The 19,508-nt window shown below is 47.7% G+C and overlaps 15 non-coding genes across 15 annotated transcripts; all 15 read right to left on the bottom strand.

Moving 5' to 3' along the window:
- Window positions 1-426: 426 nt before the first annotated feature.
- On the bottom strand, window positions 427-508 carry Trnas-gcu (transfer RNA serine (anticodon GCU)). Its single transcript has one exon. It is a non-coding gene; the product is annotated as a tRNA-Ser (tRNA).
- An 806-nt stretch (window positions 509-1,314) lies between these two features.
- Trnas-gcu (transfer RNA serine (anticodon GCU)) lies at window positions 1,315-1,396 on the bottom strand. Its single transcript has one exon. It is a non-coding gene; the product is annotated as a tRNA-Ser (tRNA).
- Window positions 1,397-2,222: 826 nt separating this feature from the next.
- Window positions 2,223-2,304, bottom strand: Trnas-gcu (transfer RNA serine (anticodon GCU)). Its single transcript has one exon. It is a non-coding gene; the product is annotated as a tRNA-Ser (tRNA).
- Window positions 2,305-3,116: 812 nt separating this feature from the next.
- On the bottom strand, window positions 3,117-3,198 carry Trnas-gcu (transfer RNA serine (anticodon GCU)). The gene has a single exon. It is a non-coding gene; the product is annotated as a tRNA-Ser (tRNA).
- An 826-nt stretch (window positions 3,199-4,024) lies between these two features.
- Window positions 4,025-4,106, bottom strand: Trnas-gcu (transfer RNA serine (anticodon GCU)). Its single transcript has one exon. It is a non-coding gene; the product is annotated as a tRNA-Ser (tRNA).
- An 812-nt stretch (window positions 4,107-4,918) lies between these two features.
- On the bottom strand, window positions 4,919-5,000 carry Trnas-gcu (transfer RNA serine (anticodon GCU)). The gene has a single exon. It is a non-coding gene; the product is annotated as a tRNA-Ser (tRNA).
- Window positions 5,001-5,826: 826 nt separating this feature from the next.
- Trnas-gcu (transfer RNA serine (anticodon GCU)) lies at window positions 5,827-5,908 on the bottom strand. The gene has a single exon. It is a non-coding gene; the product is annotated as a tRNA-Ser (tRNA).
- An 812-nt stretch (window positions 5,909-6,720) lies between these two features.
- Window positions 6,721-6,802, bottom strand: Trnas-gcu (transfer RNA serine (anticodon GCU)). The gene has a single exon. It is a non-coding gene; the product is annotated as a tRNA-Ser (tRNA).
- Window positions 6,803-7,628: 826 nt separating this feature from the next.
- Window positions 7,629-7,710, bottom strand: Trnas-gcu (transfer RNA serine (anticodon GCU)). The gene has a single exon. It is a non-coding gene; the product is annotated as a tRNA-Ser (tRNA).
- Window positions 7,711-8,522: 812 nt separating this feature from the next.
- Trnas-gcu (transfer RNA serine (anticodon GCU)) lies at window positions 8,523-8,604 on the bottom strand. The gene has a single exon. It is a non-coding gene; the product is annotated as a tRNA-Ser (tRNA).
- An 826-nt stretch (window positions 8,605-9,430) lies between these two features.
- Window positions 9,431-9,512, bottom strand: Trnas-gcu (transfer RNA serine (anticodon GCU)). The gene has a single exon. It is a non-coding gene; the product is annotated as a tRNA-Ser (tRNA).
- Window positions 9,513-10,324: 812 nt separating this feature from the next.
- On the bottom strand, window positions 10,325-10,406 carry Trnas-gcu (transfer RNA serine (anticodon GCU)). Its single transcript has one exon. It is a non-coding gene; the product is annotated as a tRNA-Ser (tRNA).
- An 826-nt stretch (window positions 10,407-11,232) lies between these two features.
- Window positions 11,233-11,314, bottom strand: Trnas-gcu (transfer RNA serine (anticodon GCU)). Its single transcript has one exon. It is a non-coding gene; the product is annotated as a tRNA-Ser (tRNA).
- Window positions 11,315-12,120: 806 nt separating this feature from the next.
- Window positions 12,121-12,202, bottom strand: Trnas-gcu (transfer RNA serine (anticodon GCU)). Its single transcript has one exon. It is a non-coding gene; the product is annotated as a tRNA-Ser (tRNA).
- Window positions 12,203-13,028: 826 nt separating this feature from the next.
- Trnas-gcu (transfer RNA serine (anticodon GCU)) lies at window positions 13,029-13,110 on the bottom strand. The gene has a single exon. It is a non-coding gene; the product is annotated as a tRNA-Ser (tRNA).
- Between the last annotated feature and the right edge of the window lie 6,398 nt (window positions 13,111-19,508).

The raw sequence follows: 19,508 nt of genomic DNA, 5'->3' as shown, positions 1-19,508 counted from the left end.
GCGACGGATGTCTGCAAAGTCAAGTCTCTCCAGTAGGCCCTGCCAAATCGCTTCTGTATATGGCGGCCTGACGCAAAACAAACTGTCGAAAGGCGACAGTTGTGTGCTACAGATGGATTATTATAGGCGCGATACGTTAAAATGACTGCGACAGGTGTGCACGTAAATATAAATAAGAACTCGTCGTTCGGAAATACCAACATACTCTTTGCTGGAGCCGAAATTTGATTGGTTTATAGATCTCGAAATGATGTTTAATTCGAAGGGCATAAGCTATGGAATGATGTGCGCTTCCATCTGGTAGGCAGTTTTGTCTCGTATTTCATACATACGATCTCTGCCACGTACACGCTTCGTTGTTACTACTGAGTGGCGTTTCGCATGGAGAAGGAGTGACCGCAAACGGGTGCTTTACGTAAAATTCTACGACGAGGATGGGATTCGAACCCACGCGTGCAGAGCACATTGGATTAGCAGTCCAACGCCTTAACCACTCGGCCACCTCGTCTGCTGCAACTCCTAATGTGTCTTTGGCGAGTGCTTGCGGAAAGAAGACATTTGTCGATTCGAAAACGCATTCAAAACATCGTACTGGACCGGCTGCAGTGCAGTGCAGCCGAACAAGCTCCCACTCACGAATCATTTAATGACAGCATCCGTCCACGTCGATATCCGATGGGGGCAAAATCACCGCCCCACTTAATTACTGCAGGAATAAGCGTTGTATCGACATGGAGTGTCGTCTAATGCAAATGAGAAATGTGCTGTGCATTCTTTTCCACGACTTACTGCAACGAAACGTACAGCTCGATACGTTACACTGATATTGCTTGCAACGTTTTGACGTTCCTCCTAGCCCAAGATTGTCCTGCTGTTTGCGATGGAGCTTGGTGTTTGGGCGACCACTAGCGACGGATGTCTGCAAAGTCAAGTCTCTCCAGTAGGCCCTGCCAAATCGCTTCTGTATATGGCGGCCTGACGCAAAACAAACTGTTGTGTGCTACAGATGGATTATTATAGGCGCGATACGTTAAAATGACTGCGACAGGTGTAAATATAAATAAGAACTCGTCGTTCGGAAATACCAACATACTCTTTGCTGGAGCCGAAATTTGATTGGTTTATAGATCTCGAAATGATGTTTAATTCGAAGGGCATAAGCTATGGAATGATGTGCGCTTCCATCTGGTAGGCAGTTTTGTCTCGTATTTCATACATACGATCTCTGCCACGTACACGCTTCGTTGTTACTACTGAGTGGCGTTTCGCATGGAGAAGGAGTGACCGCAAACGGGTGCTTTACGTAAAATTCTACGACGAGGATGGGATTCGAACCCACGCGTGCAGAGCACATTGGATTAGCAGTCCAACGCCTTAACCACTCGGCCACCTCGTCTGCTGCAACTCCTAATGTGTCTTTGGCGAGTGCTTGCGGAAAGAAGACATTTGTCGATTCGAAAACGCATTCAAAACATCGTACTGGGCCGGCTGCAGTGCAGTGCAGCCGAACAAGCTCCCACTCACGAATCATTTAATGACAGCATCCGTCCACGTCGATATCCGATGGGGGCAAAATCACCACCCCACTTATTTACTGCAGGAATAAGCGTTGTATCGACATGGAGTGTCGTCTAATGCAAATGAGAAATGTGCTGTGCATTCTTTTCCACGACTTACTGCAACGAAACGTACAGCTCGATACGTTACACTGATATTGCTTGCAACGTTTTGACGTTCCTCCTAGCCCAAGATTGTCCTGCTGTTTGCGATGGAGCTTGGTGTTTGGGCGACCACTAGCGACGGATGTCTGCAAAGTCAAGTCTCTCCAGTAGGCCCTGCCAAATCGCTTCTGTATATGGCGGCCTGACGCAAAACAAACTGTCGAAAGGCGACAGTTGTGTGCTACAGATGGATTATTATAGGCGCGATACGTTAAAATGACTGCGACAGGTGTGCACGTAAATATAAATAAGAACTCGTCGTTCGGAAATACCAACATACTCTTTGCTGGAGCCGAAATTTGATTGGTTTATAGATCTCGAAATGATGTTTAATTCGAAGGGCATAAGCTATGGAATGATGTGCGCTTCCATCTGGTAGGCAGTTTTGTCTCGTATTTCATACATACGATCTCTGCCACGTACACGCTTCGTTGTTACTACTGAGTGGCGTTTCGCATGGAGAAGGAGTGACCGCAAACGGGTGCTTTACGTAAAATTCTACGACGAGGATGGGATTCGAACCCACGCGTGCAGAGCACATTGGATTAGCAGTCCAACGCCTTAACCACTCGGCCACCTCGTCTGCTGCAACTCCTAATGTGTCTTTGGCGAGTGCTTGCGGAAAGAAGACATTTGTCGATTCGAAAACGCATTCAAAACATCGTACTGGGCCGGCTGCAGTGCAGTGCAGCCGAACAAGCTCCCACTCACGAATCATTTAATGACAGCATCCGTCCACGTCGATATCCGATGGGGGCAAAATCACCGCCCCACTTAATTACTGCAGGAATAAGCGTTGTATCGACATGGAGTGTCGTCTAATGCAAATGAGAAATGTGCTGTGCATTCTTTTCCACGACTTACTGCAACGAAACGTACAGCTCGATACGTTACACTGATATTGCTTGCAACGTTTTGACGTTCCTCCTAGCCCAAGATTGTCCTGCTGTTTGCGATGGAGCTTGGTGTTTGGGCGACCACTAGCGACGGATGTCTGCAAAGTCAAGTCTCTCCAGTAGGCCCTGCCAAATCGCTTCTGTATATGGCGGCCTGACGCAAAACAAACTGTTGTGTGCTACAGATGGATTATTATAGGCGCGATACGTTAAAATGACTGCGACAGGTGTGCACGTAAATATAAATAAGAACTCGTCGTTCGGAAATACCAACATACTCTTTGCTGGAGCCGAAATTTGATTGGTTTATAGATCTCGAAATGATGTTTAATTCGAAGGGCATAAGCTATGGAATGATGTGCGCTTCCATCTGGTAGGCAGTTTTGTCTCGTATTTCATACATACGATCTCTGCCACGTACACGCTTCGTTGTTACTACTGAGTGGCGTTTCGCATGGAGAAGGAGTGACCGCAAACGGGTGCTTTACGTAAAATTCTACGACGAGGATGGGATTCGAACCCACGCGTGCAGAGCACATTGGATTAGCAGTCCAACGCCTTAACCACTCGGCCACCTCGTCTGCTGCAACTCCTAATGTGTCTTTGGCGAGTGCTTGCGGAAAGAAGACATTTGTCGATTCGAAAACGCATTCAAAACATCGTACTGGGCCGGCTGCAGTGCAGTGCAGCCGAACAAGCTCCCACTCACGAATCATTTAATGACAGCATCCGTCCACGTCGATATCCGATGGGGGCAAAATCACCACCCCACTTATTTACTGCAGGAATAAGCGTTGTATCGACATGGAGTGTCGTCTAATGCAAATGAGAAATGTGCTGTGCATTCTTTTCCACGACTTACTGCAACGAAACGTACAGCTCGATACGTTACACTGATATTGCTTGCAACGTTTTGACGTTCCTCCTAGCCCAAGATTGTCCTGCTGTTTGCGATGGAGCTTGGTGTTTGGGCGACCACTAGCGACGGATGTCTGCAAAGTCAAGTCTCTCCAGTAGGCCCTGCCAAATCGCTTCTGTATATGGCGGCCTGACGCAAAACAAACTGTCGAAAGGCGACAGTTGTGTGCTACAGATGGATTATTATAGGCGCGATACGTTAAAATGACTGCGACAGGTGTGCACGTAAATATAAATAAGAACTCGTCGTTCGGAAATACCAACATACTCTTTGCTGGAGCCGAAATTTGATTGGTTTATAGATCTCGAAATGATGTTTAATTCGAAGGGCATAAGCTATGGAATGATGTGCGCTTCCATCTGGTAGGCAGTTTTGTCTCGTATTTCATACATACGATCTCTGCCACGTACACGCTTCGTTGTTACTACTGAGTGGCGTTTCGCATGGAGAAGGAGTGACCGCAAACGGGTGCTTTACGTAAAATTCTACGACGAGGATGGGATTCGAACCCACGCGTGCAGAGCACATTGGATTAGCAGTCCAACGCCTTAACCACTCGGCCACCTCGTCTGCTGCAACTCCTAATGTGTCTTTGGCGAGTGCTTGCGGAAAGAAGACATTTGTCGATTCGAAAACGCATTCAAAACATCGTACTGGGCCGGCTGCAGTGCAGTGCAGCCGAACAAGCTCCCACTCACGAATCATTTAATGACAGCATCCGTCCACGTCGATATCCGATGGGGGCAAAATCACCGCCCCACTTAATTACTGCAGGAATAAGCGTTGTATCGACATGGAGTGTCGTCTAATGCAAATGAGAAATGTGCTGTGCATTCTTTTCCACGACTTACTGCAACGAAACGTACAGCTCGATACGTTACACTGATATTGCTTGCAACGTTTTGACGTTCCTCCTAGCCCAAGATTGTCCTGCTGTTTGCGATGGAGCTTGGTGTTTGGGCGACCACTAGCGACGGATGTCTGCAAAGTCAAGTCTCTCCAGTAGGCCCTGCCAAATCGCTTCTGTATATGGCGGCCTGACGCAAAACAAACTGTTGTGTGCTACAGATGGATTATTATAGGCGCGATACGTTAAAATGACTGCGACAGGTGTGCACGTAAATATAAATAAGAACTCGTCGTTCGGAAATACCAACATACTCTTTGCTGGAGCCGAAATTTGATTGGTTTATAGATCTCGAAATGATGTTTAATTCGAAGGGCATAAGCTATGGAATGATGTGCGCTTCCATCTGGTAGGCAGTTTTGTCTCGTATTTCATACATACGATCTCTGCCACGTACACGCTTCGTTGTTACTACTGAGTGGCGTTTCGCATGGAGAAGGAGTGACCGCAAACGGGTGCTTTACGTAAAATTCTACGACGAGGATGGGATTCGAACCCACGCGTGCAGAGCACATTGGATTAGCAGTCCAACGCCTTAACCACTCGGCCACCTCGTCTGCTGCAACTCCTAATGTGTCTTTGGCGAGTGCTTGCGGAAAGAAGACATTTGTCGATTCGAAAACGCATTCAAAACATCGTACTGGGCCGGCTGCAGTGCAGTGCAGCCGAACAAGCTCCCACTCACGAATCATTTAATGACAGCATCCGTCCACGTCGATATCCGATGGGGGCAAAATCACCACCCCACTTATTTACTGCAGGAATAAGCGTTGTATCGACATGGAGTGTCGTCTAATGCAAATGAGAAATGTGCTGTGCATTCTTTTCCACGACTTACTGCAACGAAACGTACAGCTCGATACGTTACACTGATATTGCTTGCAACGTTTTGACGTTCCTCCTAGCCCAAGATTGTCCTGCTGTTTGCGATGGAGCTTGGTGTTTGGGCGACCACTAGCGACGGATGTCTGCAAAGTCAAGTCTCTCCAGTAGGCCCTGCCAAATCGCTTCTGTATATGGCGGCCTGACGCAAAACAAACTGTCGAAAGGCGACAGTTGTGTGCTACAGATGGATTATTATAGGCGCGATACGTTAAAATGACTGCGACAGGTGTGCACGTAAATATAAATAAGAACTCGTCGTTCGGAAATACCAACATACTCTTTGCTGGAGCCGAAATTTGATTGGTTTATAGATCTCGAAATGATGTTTAATTCGAAGGGCATAAGCTATGGAATGATGTGCGCTTCCATCTGGTAGGCAGTTTTGTCTCGTATTTCATACATACGATCTCTGCCACGTACACGCTTCGTTGTTACTACTGAGTGGCGTTTCGCATGGAGAAGGAGTGACCGCAAACGGGTGCTTTACGTAAAATTCTACGACGAGGATGGGATTCGAACCCACGCGTGCAGAGCACATTGGATTAGCAGTCCAACGCCTTAACCACTCGGCCACCTCGTCTGCTGCAACTCCTAATGTGTCTTTGGCGAGTGCTTGCGGAAAGAAGACATTTGTCGATTCGAAAACGCATTCAAAACATCGTACTGGGCCGGCTGCAGTGCAGTGCAGCCGAACAAGCTCCCACTCACGAATCATTTAATGACAGCATCCGTCCACGTCGATATCCGATGGGGGCAAAATCACCGCCCCACTTAATTACTGCAGGAATAAGCGTTGTATCGACATGGAGTGTCGTCTAATGCAAATGAGAAATGTGCTGTGCATTCTTTTCCACGACTTACTGCAACGAAACGTACAGCTCGATACGTTACACTGATATTGCTTGCAACGTTTTGACGTTCCTCCTAGCCCAAGATTGTCCTGCTGTTTGCGATGGAGCTTGGTGTTTGGGCGACCACTAGCGACGGATGTCTGCAAAGTCAAGTCTCTCCAGTAGGCCCTGCCAAATCGCTTCTGTATATGGCGGCCTGACGCAAAACAAACTGTTGTGTGCTACAGATGGATTATTATAGGCGCGATACGTTAAAATGACTGCGACAGGTGTGCACGTAAATATAAATAAGAACTCGTCGTTCGGAAATACCAACATACTCTTTGCTGGAGCCGAAATTTGATTGGTTTATAGATCTCGAAATGATGTTTAATTCGAAGGGCATAAGCTATGGAATGATGTGCGCTTCCATCTGGTAGGCAGTTTTGTCTCGTATTTCATACATACGATCTCTGCCACGTACACGCTTCGTTGTTACTACTGAGTGGCGTTTCGCATGGAGAAGGAGTGACCGCAAACGGGTGCTTTACGTAAAATTCTACGACGAGGATGGGATTCGAACCCACGCGTGCAGAGCACATTGGATTAGCAGTCCAACGCCTTAACCACTCGGCCACCTCGTCTGCTGCAACTCCTAATGTGTCTTTGGCGAGTGCTTGCGGAAAGAAGACATTTGTCGATTCGAAAACGCATTCAAAACATCGTACTGGGCCGGCTGCAGTGCAGTGCAGCCGAACAAGCTCCCACTCACGAATCATTTAATGACAGCATCCGTCCACGTCGATATCCGATGGGGGCAAAATCACCACCCCACTTATTTACTGCAGGAATAAGCGTTGTATCGACATGGAGTGTCGTCTAATGCAAATGAGAAATGTGCTGTGCATTCTTTTCCACGACTTACTGCAACGAAACGTACAGCTCGATACGTTACACTGATATTGCTTGCAACGTTTTGACGTTCCTCCTAGCCCAAGATTGTCCTGCTGTTTGCGATGGAGCTTGGTGTTTGGGCGACCACTAGCGACGGATGTCTGCAAAGTCAAGTCTCTCCAGTAGGCCCTGCCAAATCGCTTCTGTATATGGCGGCCTGACGCAAAACAAACTGTCGAAAGGCGACAGTTGTGTGCTACAGATGGATTATTATAGGCGCGATACGTTAAAATGACTGCGACAGGTGTGCACGTAAATATAAATAAGAACTCGTCGTTCGGAAATACCAACATACTCTTTGCTGGAGCCGAAATTTGATTGGTTTATAGATCTCGAAATGATGTTTAATTCGAAGGGCATAAGCTATGGAATGATGTGCGCTTCCATCTGGTAGGCAGTTTTGTCTCGTATTTCATACATACGATCTCTGCCACGTACACGCTTCGTTGTTACTACTGAGTGGCGTTTCGCATGGAGAAGGAGTGACCGCAAACGGGTGCTTTACGTAAAATTCTACGACGAGGATGGGATTCGAACCCACGCGTGCAGAGCACATTGGATTAGCAGTCCAACGCCTTAACCACTCGGCCACCTCGTCTGCTGCAACTCCTAATGTGTCTTTGGCGAGTGCTTGCGGAAAGAAGACATTTGTCGATTCGAAAACGCATTCAAAACATCGTACTGGGCCGGCTGCAGTGCAGTGCAGCCGAACAAGCTCCCACTCACGAATCATTTAATGACAGCATCCGTCCACGTCGATATCCGATGGGGGCAAAATCACCGCCCCACTTAATTACTGCAGGAATAAGCGTTGTATCGACATGGAGTGTCGTCTAATGCAAATGAGAAATGTGCTGTGCATTCTTTTCCACGACTTACTGCAACGAAACGTACAGCTCGATACGTTACACTGATATTGCTTGCAACGTTTTGACGTTCCTCCTAGCCCAAGATTGTCCTGCTGTTTGCGATGGAGCTTGGTGTTTGGGCGACCACTAGCGACGGATGTCTGCAAAGTCAAGTCTCTCCAGTAGGCCCTGCCAAATCGCTTCTGTATATGGCGGCCTGACGCAAAACAAACTGTTGTGTGCTACAGATGGATTATTATAGGCGCGATACGTTAAAATGACTGCGACAGGTGTGCACGTAAATATAAATAAGAACTCGTCGTTCGGAAATACCAACATACTCTTTGCTGGAGCCGAAATTTGATTGGTTTATAGATCTCGAAATGATGTTTAATTCGAAGGGCATAAGCTATGGAATGATGTGCGCTTCCATCTGGTAGGCAGTTTTGTCTCGTATTTCATACATACGATCTCTGCCACGTACACGCTTCGTTGTTACTACTGAGTGGCGTTTCGCATGGAGAAGGAGTGACCGCAAACGGGTGCTTTACGTAAAATTCTACGACGAGGATGGGATTCGAACCCACGCGTGCAGAGCACATTGGATTAGCAGTCCAACGCCTTAACCACTCGGCCACCTCGTCTGCTGCAACTCCTAATGTGTCTTTGGCGAGTGCTTGCGGAAAGAAGACATTTGTCGATTCGAAAACGCATTCAAAACATCGTACTGGGCCGGCTGCAGTGCAGTGCAGCCGAACAAGCTCCCACTCACGAATCATTTAATGACAGCATCCGTCCACGTCGATATCCGATGGGGGCAAAATCACCACCCCACTTATTTACTGCAGGAATAAGCGTTGTATCGACATGGAGTGTCGTCTAATGCAAATGAGAAATGTGCTGTGCATTCTTTTCCACGACTTACTGCAACGAAACGTACAGCTCGATACGTTACACTGATATTGCTTGCAACGTTTTGACGTTCCTCCTAGCCCAAGATTGTCCTGCTGTTTGCGATGGAGCTTGGTGTTTGGGCGACCACTAGCGACGGATGTCTGCAAAGTCAAGTCTCTCCAGTAGGCCCTGCCAAATCGCTTCTGTATATGGCGGCCTGACGCGAAACAAACTGTCGAAAGGCGACAGTTGTGTGCTACAGATGGATTATTATAGGCGCGATACGTTAAAATGACTGCGACAGGTGTGCACGTAAATATAAATAAGAACTCGTCGTTCGGAAATACCAACATACTCTTTGCTGGAGCCGAAATTTGATTGGTTTATAGATCTCGAAATGATGTTTAATTCGAAGGGCATAAGCTATGGAATGATGTGCGCTTCCATCTGGTAGGCAGTTTTGTCTCGTATTTCATACATACGATCTCTGCCACGTACACGCTTCGTTGTTACTACTGAATGGCGTTTCGCATGGAGAAGGAGTGACCGCAAACGGGTGCTTTACGTAAAATTCTACGACGAGGATGGGATTCGAACCCACGCGTGCAGAGCACATTGGATTAGCAGTCCAACGCCTTAACCACTCGGCCACCTCGTCTGCTGCAACTCCTAATGTGTCTTTGGCGAGTGCTTGCGGAAAGAAGACATTTGTCGATTCGAAAACGCATTCAAAACATCGTACTGGGCCGGCTGCAGTGCAGTGCAGCCGAACAAGCTCCCACTCACGAATCATTTAATGACAGCATCCGTCCACGTCGATATCCGATGGGGGCAAAATCACCGCCCCACTTAATTACTGCAGGAATAAGCGTTGTATCGACATGGAGTGTCGTCTAATGCAAATGAGAAATGTGCTGTGCATTCTTTTCCACGACTTACTGCAACGAAACGTACAGCTCGATACGTTACACTGATATTGCTTGCAACGTTTTGACGTTCCTCCTAGCCCAAGATTGTCCTGCTGTTTGCGATGGAGCTTGGTGTTTGGGCGACCACTAGCGACGGATGTCTGCAAAGTCAAGTCTCTCCAGTAGGCCCTGCCAAATCGCTTCTGTATATGGCGGCCTGACGCAAAACAAACTGTTGTGTGCTACAGATGGATTATTATAGGCGCGATACGTTAAAATGACTGCGACAGGTGTGCACGTAAATATAAATAAGAACTCGTCGTTCGGAAATACCAACATACTCTTTGCTGGAGCCGAAATTTGATTGGTTTATAGATCTCGAAATGATGTTTAATTCGAAGGGCATAAGCTATGGAATGATGTGCGCTTCCATCTGGTAGGCAGTTTTGTCTCGTATTTCATACATACGATCTCTGCCACGTACACGCTTCGTTGTTACTACTGAGTGGCGTTTCGCATGGAGAAGGAGTGACCGCAAACGGGTGCTTTACGTAAAATTCTACGACGAGGATGGGATTCGAACCCACGCGTGCAGAGCACATTGGATTAGCAGTCCAACGCCTTAACCACTCGGCCACCTCGTCTGCTGCAACTCCTAATGTGTCTTTGGCGAGTGCTTGCGGAAAGAAGACATTTGTCGATTCGAAAACGCATTCAAAACATCGTACTGGGCCGGCTGCAGTGCAGTGCAGCCGAACAAGCTCCCACTCACGAATCATTTAATGACAGCATCCGTCCACGTCGATATCCGATGGGGGCAAAATCACCACCCCACTTATTTACTGCAGGAATAAGCGTTGTATCGACATGGAGTGTCGTCTAATGCAAATGAGAAATGTGCTGTGCATTCTTTTCCACGACTTACTGCAACGAAACGTACAGCTCGATACGTTACACTGATATTGCTTGCAACGTTTTGACGTTCCTCCTAGCCCAAGATTGTCCTGCTGTTTGCGATGGAGCTTGGTGTTTGGGCGACCACTAGCGACGGATGTCTGCAAAGTCAAGTCTCTCCAGTAGGCCCTGCCAAATCGCTTCTGTATATGGCGGCCTGACGCAAAACAAACTGTCGAAAGGCGACAGTTGTGTGCTACAGATGGATTATTATAGGCGCGATACGTTAAAATGACTGCGACAGGTGTGCACGTAAATATAAATAAGAACTCGTCGTTCGGAAATACCAACATACTCTTTGCTGGAGCCGAAATTTGATTGGTTTATAGATCTCGAAATGATGTTTAATTCGAAGGGCATAAGCTATGGAATGATGTGCGCTTCCATCTGGTAGGCAGTTTTGTCTCGTATTTCATACATACGATCTCTGCCACGTACACGCTTCGTTGTTACTACTGAGTGGCGTTTCGCATGGAGAAGGAGTGACCGCAAACGGGTGCTTTACGTAAAATTCTACGACGAGGATGGGATTCGAACCCACGCGTGCAGAGCACATTGGATTAGCAGTCCAACGCCTTAACCACTCGGCCACCTCGTCTGCTGCAACTCCTAATGTGTCTTTGGCGAGTGCTTGCGGAAAGAAGACATTTGTCGATTCGAAAACGCATTCAAAACATCGTACTGGGCCGGCTGCAGTGCAGTGCAGCCGAACAAGCTCCCACTCACGAATCATTTAATGACAGCATCCGTCCACGTCGATATCCGATGGGGGCAAAATCACCGCCCCACTTAATTACTGCAGGAATAAGCGTTGTATCGACATGGAGTGTCGTCTAATGCAAATGAGAAATGTGCTGTGCATTCTTTTCCACGACTTACTGCAACGAAACGTACAGCTCGATACGTTACACTGATATTGCTTGCAACGTTTTGACGTTCCTCCTAGCCCAAGATTGTCCTGCTGTTTGCGATGGAGCTTGGTGTTTGGGCGACCACTAGCGACGGATGTCTGCAAAGTCAAGTCTCTCCAGTAGGCCCTGCCAAATCGCTTCTGTATATGGCGGCCTGACGCAAAACAAACTGTTGTGTGCTACAGATGGATTATTATAGGCGCGATACGTTAAAATGACTGCGACAGGTGTAAATATAAATAAGAACTCGTCGTTCGGAAATACCAACATACTCTTTGCTGGAGCCGAAATTTGATTGGTTTATAGATCTCGAAATGATGTTTAATTCGAAGGGCATAAGCTATGGAATGATGTGCGCTTCCATCTGGTAGGCAGTTTTGTCTCGTATTTCATACATACGATCTCTGCCACGTACACGCTTCGTTGTTACTACTGAGTGGCGTTTCGCATGGAGAAGGAGTGACCGCAAACGGGTGCTTTACGTAAAATTCTACGACGAGGATGGGATTCGAACCCACGCGTGCAGAGCACATTGGATTAGCAGTCCAACGCCTTAACCACTCGGCCACCTCGTCTGCTGCAACTCCTAATGTGTCTTTGGCGAGTGCTTGCGGAAAGAAGACATTTGTCGATTCGAAAACGCATTCAAAACATCGTACTGGGCCGGCTGCAGTGCAGTGCAGCCGAACAAGCTCCCACTCACGAATCATTTAATGACAGCATCCGTCCACGTCGATATCCGATGGGGGCAAAATCACCACCCCACTTATTTACTGCAGGAATAAGCGTTGTATCGACATGGAGTGTCGTCTAATGCAAATGAGAAATGTGCTGTGCATTCTTTTCCACGACTTACTGCAACGAAACGTACAGCTCGATACGTTACACTGATATTGCTTGCAACGTTTTGACGTTCCTCCTAGCCCAAGATTGTCCTGCTGTTTGCGATGGAGCTTGGTGTTTGGGCGACCACTAGCGACGGATGTCTGCAAAGTCAAGTCTCTCCAGTAGGCCCTGCCAAATCGCTTCTGTATATGGCGGCCTGACGCAAAACAAACTGTCGAAAGGCGACAGTTGTGTGCTACAGATGGATTATTATAGGCGCGATACGTTAAAATGACTGCGACAGGTGTGCACGTAAATATAAATAAGAACTCGTCGTTCGGAAATACCAACATACTCTTTGCTGGAGCCGAAATTTGATTGGTTTATAGATCTCGAAATGATGTTTAATTCGAAGGGCATAAGCTATGGAATGATGTGCGCTTCCATCTGGTAGGCAGTTTTGTCTCGTATTTCATACATACGATCTCTGCCACGTACACGCTTCGTTGTTACTACTGAGTGGCGTTTCGCATGGAGAAGGAGTGACCGCAAACGGGTGCTTTACGTAAAATTCTACGACGAGGATGGGATTCGAACCCACGCGTGCAGAGCACATTGGATTAGCAGTCCAACGCCTTAACCACTCGGCCACCTCGTCTGCTGCAACTCCTAATGTGTCTTTGGCGAGTGCTTGCGGAAAGAAGACATTTGTCGATTCGAAAACGCATTCAAAACATCGTACTGGGCCGGCTGCAGTGCAGTGCAGCCGAACAAGCTCCCACTCACGAATCATTTAATGACAGCATCCGTCCACGTCGATATCCGATGGGGGCAAAATCACCGCCCCACTTAATTACTGCAGGAATAAGCGTTGTATCGACATGGAGTGTCGTCTAATGCAAATGAGAAATGTGCTGTGCATTCTTTTCCACGACTTACTGCAACGAAACGTACAGCTCGATACGTTACACTGATATTGCTTGCAACGTTTTGACGTTCCTCCTAGCCCAAGATTGTCCTGCTGTTTGCGATGGAGCTTGGTGTTTGGGCGACCACTAGCGACGGATGTCTGCAAAGTCAAGTCTCTCCAGTAGGCCCTGCCAAATCGCTTCTGTATATGGCGGCCTGACGCAAAACAAACTGTTGTGTGCTACAGATGGATTATTATAGGCGCGATACGTTAAAATGACTGCGACAGGTGTGCACGTAAATATAAATAAGAACTCGTCGTTCGGAAATACCAACATACTCTTTGCTGGAGCCGAAATTTGATTGGTTTATAGATCTCGAAATGATGTTTAATTCGAAGGGCATAAGCTATGGAATGATGTGCGCTTCCATCTGGTAGGCAGTTTTGTCTCGTATTTCATACATACGATCTCTGCCACGTACACGCTTCGTTGTTACTACTGAGTGGCGTTTCGCATGGAGAAGGAGTGACCGCAAACGGGTGCTTTACGTAAAATTCTACGACGAGGATGGGATTTTTTTTTTTTTTTGTTTTTTTTTTTTTTTTTTTTTTTTTTTACAGTCGGCAGGACTTTTTTTTTTTTTGTTTTTTTTAACTTCGCAGTCGGCAGGACTTTTTTTTTTTTTTTTTTTTTTTTTTTGTACCAAAGATGCAAACAGAGCAACAGGCAGGCAGAGGCAAAGAGGGCAGGGGTCGAATGTCCCGAGGCCTGGCCAAAATGTCTCCCCCAGACCTGTCACCAAGTTGTCTCCTGAGTCTGTTGTAAGAGACTGGTTTTTTTTTTTTGGTTTTTTGGGCTACGAGGATTTTTTTTTAATGTTGGTTTAAATTTGTTTTTTTTTAATTGGTTTTGCTTGGTTCTTTTTTTTTTTTATTTATTTTTTTATTAATTGCCGACTGGCGTGATGAAGAATGTGCAACAGAACTGTTGGAGCTCATTGGCTGGAGAAAGAGGAAAAAAAAAATAATGAGGCCACAAAGGAAACGAAAATATTGCCTCAAAACGAAAGAAATGCAGTGTTTCCTGCTGGAAGAGAACGACAAGAAGCGCAGTGGGAGAAGAAAAGAAAACACGAAGAACTTAGAAGCCCTCAACTCTACCGGGACATGAAATTAGGAAACGAACCTGAGAGAAGAAATGAGCAAATTCCATTTATCCATAATGGGAAAAAGATAAAATGGCACATAATTTGGCAACGAAAAACAAACACCTCTCTTGGAAAGGAGTGTGAAAGGAATGGAGGATTGTGAATGTGCTGTCTTCACGGAAAGAAGCGAGCAAATAGGCAACATAGAATTTCAAAACAAGCGATCCCCGTAGGAAAGAAGAAAGCGAAATACCAAATGAAAGAGAGGAAGAATAAGCCCTCGAAAGGGAGTACAATTCACACTCGAAATAAAACGAAAGTGCGTTCCAATGTCAAAGAAAGCAAAAAGAGAAGGTTATGAAAACAATCAAGAGAAAAGGAAGAAAGAAAGTAATTCCTTATTCCATTGTTTTGCATTTCAATGTGTTTCTAGTTTCTTCGTCAGTTTTCAGTTTCCGAGTGCTTTCGTAACGTCAAGACGCTATTACATCTGTTCACATTTCAGGACCACGATCGACGTCTTCATTAAGTTTGGAGGACAGTCGGTGCCAGATTGAAGACTTTCCGAAATTGCTGTTCAATGGGGATTTGCAAAAAGCGCTGAAAACACCTCTGATATGAGGCGGTCCTCCGGAGCGTTTTATGGCGCTCCCACAGATAAAACAAGTAGTCGACTGGATCACTTATATTTTTGGCAAATATAGCGTAGGTGGTATGCCCCAAAATCCACACTGTAGCATTTCGTTTAGATTGCGGAAAAGGTTTAATGTCGGGAATCATAGCCGTGAGGGGGGAGAACGACCGTTTGTCAGTCCTGTTAATGAGTGCGAGCATATCGCAGGAAATAGCCCATACATCTCGTGTGGTTTTGCAAAGAAAACGATGCTCAAGTGTACCCCGTTCGTCACAGGACTCGCATTGAGAGGACGGAATAAGGTGAATAGCCGCCAGCCGATCGTTGGTAGTCACAGTGCGAGTAATAACCGTATACCACGTGCTTCGCACTTCTGGCGATAACAACTTGTTGCTGACGTTTTGCCAAACAAGAACCCAGTTGTTGTGGGGATATTGACGTACTAAGGCGTTCGGTGGTGGCAAACCGACCATCTCATGATACAAAGAAGTTGCAGACCGCGTCCTGCGGTCGCGAGCTAGTGAAACATGATAACTGCGAGACAAGAAAAAATCTCTGTATAGAGCAAGCTTGTAAGGTATCTGCGAGACATTGATCGGTGCACTGTCAGAAAGGGGCTCATGGGCGTGGAAGAGGGCAGCCGTTGTACTGTGGGGGCTGTTCTCGACAATGGCGGCAATTCTGTTGACAAGCAGGGCAGAACATTTCTTTCTGACATCGACGAGACCTAGTCCACCGCGAGACGGAGGCTGGGTACATGTGGTAAGTTTCACCTTGAAAATATGACCACGCCACAGCAGCCAGTGTGCTGCTTGGCTGATCGTGCGTGCCAACGGAGGTGGGACGTTGAGCACTTGGGCTACATACCACGCTTTAGCCAGAATGTGAACATTGATCAACTCGACACGCTGGAGAAGATGTAATTGCCGGGTGGCGTGACGAACCATGAGACCCTTGACAGTTGTCGAAATACGGCGCCAGTTGTGGGCGGCCATCTTTATGGGGCAAGCAAAGAAGTGAATGCCGAGCAACATGTGGGAGGCAGCTATGGTGTACCATGAGTCGGCAGCATAGTTGCGACAGGCACCTATTGGGAGCAACACCGTCTTATGCGGGTTCAGTTCCGCACCTGTAGCCTGGGCAAAAAGATTGAACACAGGTTTAACTAAAGAGATGTCCTTTCCTTGTCGTATGAAGACGCCGACATCGTCGGCGTACGCAACGCACGACGCCCGCACACCCTCCACATCGATCCCACTGACAGTGCGCCCAATTCGGCGGAGGAGGGGGTCAAGAGCGATAACAAAGAGGGACATAGAGAGGGGACACCCTTGCCGCACAGACCGTGCAATCCTAAAGGGAGCCGAAAGGGTGCCATTTATCAGAATGCGAGAAGACGCTCTCGTGAGGACATTTTGAAGGGCGGAGACAAAGTTCATATGAAATCCGATGTGACCTAACAAGGCAAAGAGGTAATCGTGGTTAATCCTATCAAATGCCTTCTTAAAATCAATCGAGAGAATCGCCCCTGGAGTCCGTGTGGCAGCAGTGTGAGCCACGACGTCCCTATACGTGCTCACGGCGGCAAGGATACCCCTCCCTGTCACAGCGCACATCTGGAAAGGGCTAATGATTTTTCGCATCACAGTGTGCAGCCTGGTTGCGACGCATTTGCTGAAAAGTTTGTAGTCACTGTTCAACAGCGTGATCGGGCGAAAGTTTTCAACTTTATCAGCCCCAGTGGTCTTAGGGAGAAGAATGACGATACCCTCTAGGAACTCTGCCGGACACGGAAGGCCACTCAACAATTCATTTGCGACCTTTGTGAGGATAGGTTCGAAGAGATCCCAGAACTCGAGGTAGAATTCTAAAGGAATTCCGTCAGGGCCTGGGGACTTGTTGCGAGCAGACGATCTGAGTACATCGCTCATGTCCTCCGTCGCAATGGCGGAAAGGAGGGTGTCATTGTCCTCACGTGTCAGCAGGTTCCGCATTTCACCCATGAGTACATGTGCGGCCGCCCTATCGTGGTCGCTACGTTGAAACGCGGCACTAAAGTGAGCAAAAATATGCGCACGAATGTCCCTCTCAGCGGTGAGTCGCTCCCCAGTCTCCAGTCGAAGACACCGAATAAATTTAGTGGCACCCCGTCTCCGCTCTCTTTCGATATGGTGAATAGTCGGTGACTCCTCAAACGTCCCTACACAGCGGCTTCTAAGTAAGGAGCCCTGAAAATCTTGGGCTTGCAATTTAAAAATTTGAGCTTTCACAGCTTTTAACTGAATCAGAAATTGGTCATCAACAATATCTGGTAGAGAGACGGCATCTTTTAAAATCTGATAATAATATTCAGTGGTTCTGTGTTTCCACAGCGCAGCTTCGGCGCTAAAACACTTTAAAACAGCACGGATAGACGGTTTGGCCAGGTGGACCCACCAATTGACAACCGAGGCATAGTTAGCCAGTATTTCGCTGCAGGAAGAGAGCGTATCGTGTACCTGCCGACGCAACGAGGGGGCACGGACATGGGTCACGTTAAACTTCCACACCCGAGATCGACGGAACTGGCGGAGTTGCGGCGCGCGAAGGTCGCAGAAGAAGGCGCAGTGATCGGAAAAACAGACAGGGGCGACGTCGGCACTAATTAGGTGATCTGCTATGCAGGTCGACACATAGAGCCTATCAAGTCTACTAGCCCCATTGCGATAGAAATACGTAAAGACTTGCCGTTGAGGATAGAGAACACGCCACACATCTGCTAACTGGAAGCTTGCAATCAGACGATCAAGGTCGACGCACTTATGAGCCGTGGGAAACTGATCAGCGTCCGCAACCACACAATTAAAATCGCCCCCCAATACGACGGGCAGCGTCGGGCTACCAATCAAGGTGGGTACATCTTCAATGAAAAATCTCGCTCTCGCCCTCTTTAAACTGGTGCCAGACGGAGCGTAAATGTTAACTAGTTGCAGTCCTCCGATAACGCACGAGATTCCTCTGCCGGTCGGTAGTCGTTTGACTCGCGTCGGCTCTTCTGCAGACTTATATAAGATAGCGGTACCACACCTAGCTTCCGGGTCGACATTAAAAATGGCGGAATACCCCGTTAAAACATCAAGGGACACAACGCTCACTTCCTGCAGAAAAATAAAATCGTACCGACAATGTTGGATAAAATTCGCCAAGACTTGCAATTTCTGAGGAGCCGCAATACAGTTGACATTTAAGGTGGCTATTTTAACCATGTAGCTATAGGACGCATGGGTGTAGGGCACAGAGATAAATGTTGGAATGGGAGTCACCGAGAAGGCGCAGACTCACCGGAGACGGAAAGCAGGCTACCGTGGCAGTTACATGTCAACATCGTCCGCCCAGGAGAGCGGCGCAGGAGTTGTCGTGTCGCCGTCCGACAGACTGCCGCCGGTAGTGTCTCCCGACGGGGTTTTCCTTGACGCGCGAGTCTGCGAATTGCGCTGTTTACGAGAAGCCGTATCAGTACTAATCTTTTTCGACGGGGGCGAAATTTCCCGGCCGCCGGTACCCTTTCCTAGCATACCCTTAAGTTGCTGACTTTGCTCGCGAACGCGTTTTTCTCGCTGCGAGGCAAAGTCAGTGTCCCGCAACTTAGTTTTTACGTTCCCCACTGAGGCCACAGAGTGCGGTTCTACATCCATAACCAAATTCTCCGCGTGAGGTGGAGAAATGCGCAAGGTATTCGCTGGAGCAGCAATGGTACTGGGGGATGGGTTGGAGTCCGCGACCGTGTCGGGAGAAGCAGTAGGTGCGCAATCCCCAGTAGGGATGTCCGACACAACTGGCACCGAAGTTGCAACATCACATGGGGAGGACGTTTGACATTGGGGAACCATAGAGGCAGGCTCGGTCTCGCAAACGGCGGCAGTAGGAGCACCTGATTCCAGAACGCTCGGAACACGTTCATCAACAAGCGAAGCCGCGGAAGTCGTCTCCTGCAACGGAGCAGAACGGTTGGTCGGACGACATTCAGTGCTAATGTCAGGGACAGTGTCAACAACAGGCGTACGTGGAACAACAGGTACACTAGAAAGAACAGACATACCCACTACAACCGGATCACGATCTAGCGACTCAGCCGGTGGCGGAGAACCTCTAAGGAGGGCACCCGCGTAACTACCTGAGTTGTCTAGGGGCAACTGCACAGGGCGCCGTCGGGGACAAGAATTCCGCATATGTTCAGTGGAATGGCAGAGAGAGCACGTTGGAGGTTGGCCGGTGTAGGAGATGAAGGCCCTATGGCCGCCTATGATAACAAAGGACGGAATGTGTTTTTTTAAGTCCATCCGTACAGTACGTACACCGTTATCACATTGATAAACATACGCGGA

The sequence above is a fragment of the Schistocerca nitens genome, chromosome 2 (assembly GCF_023898315.1).
Source record: "Schistocerca nitens isolate TAMUIC-IGC-003100 chromosome 2, iqSchNite1.1, whole genome shotgun sequence".
NCBI lineage: Eukaryota > Metazoa > Arthropoda > Insecta > Orthoptera > Acrididae > Schistocerca > Schistocerca nitens.
Note: the sequence above shows the minus strand (reverse complement) of the source record. Positions and strands in the feature narration are given on the sequence as shown.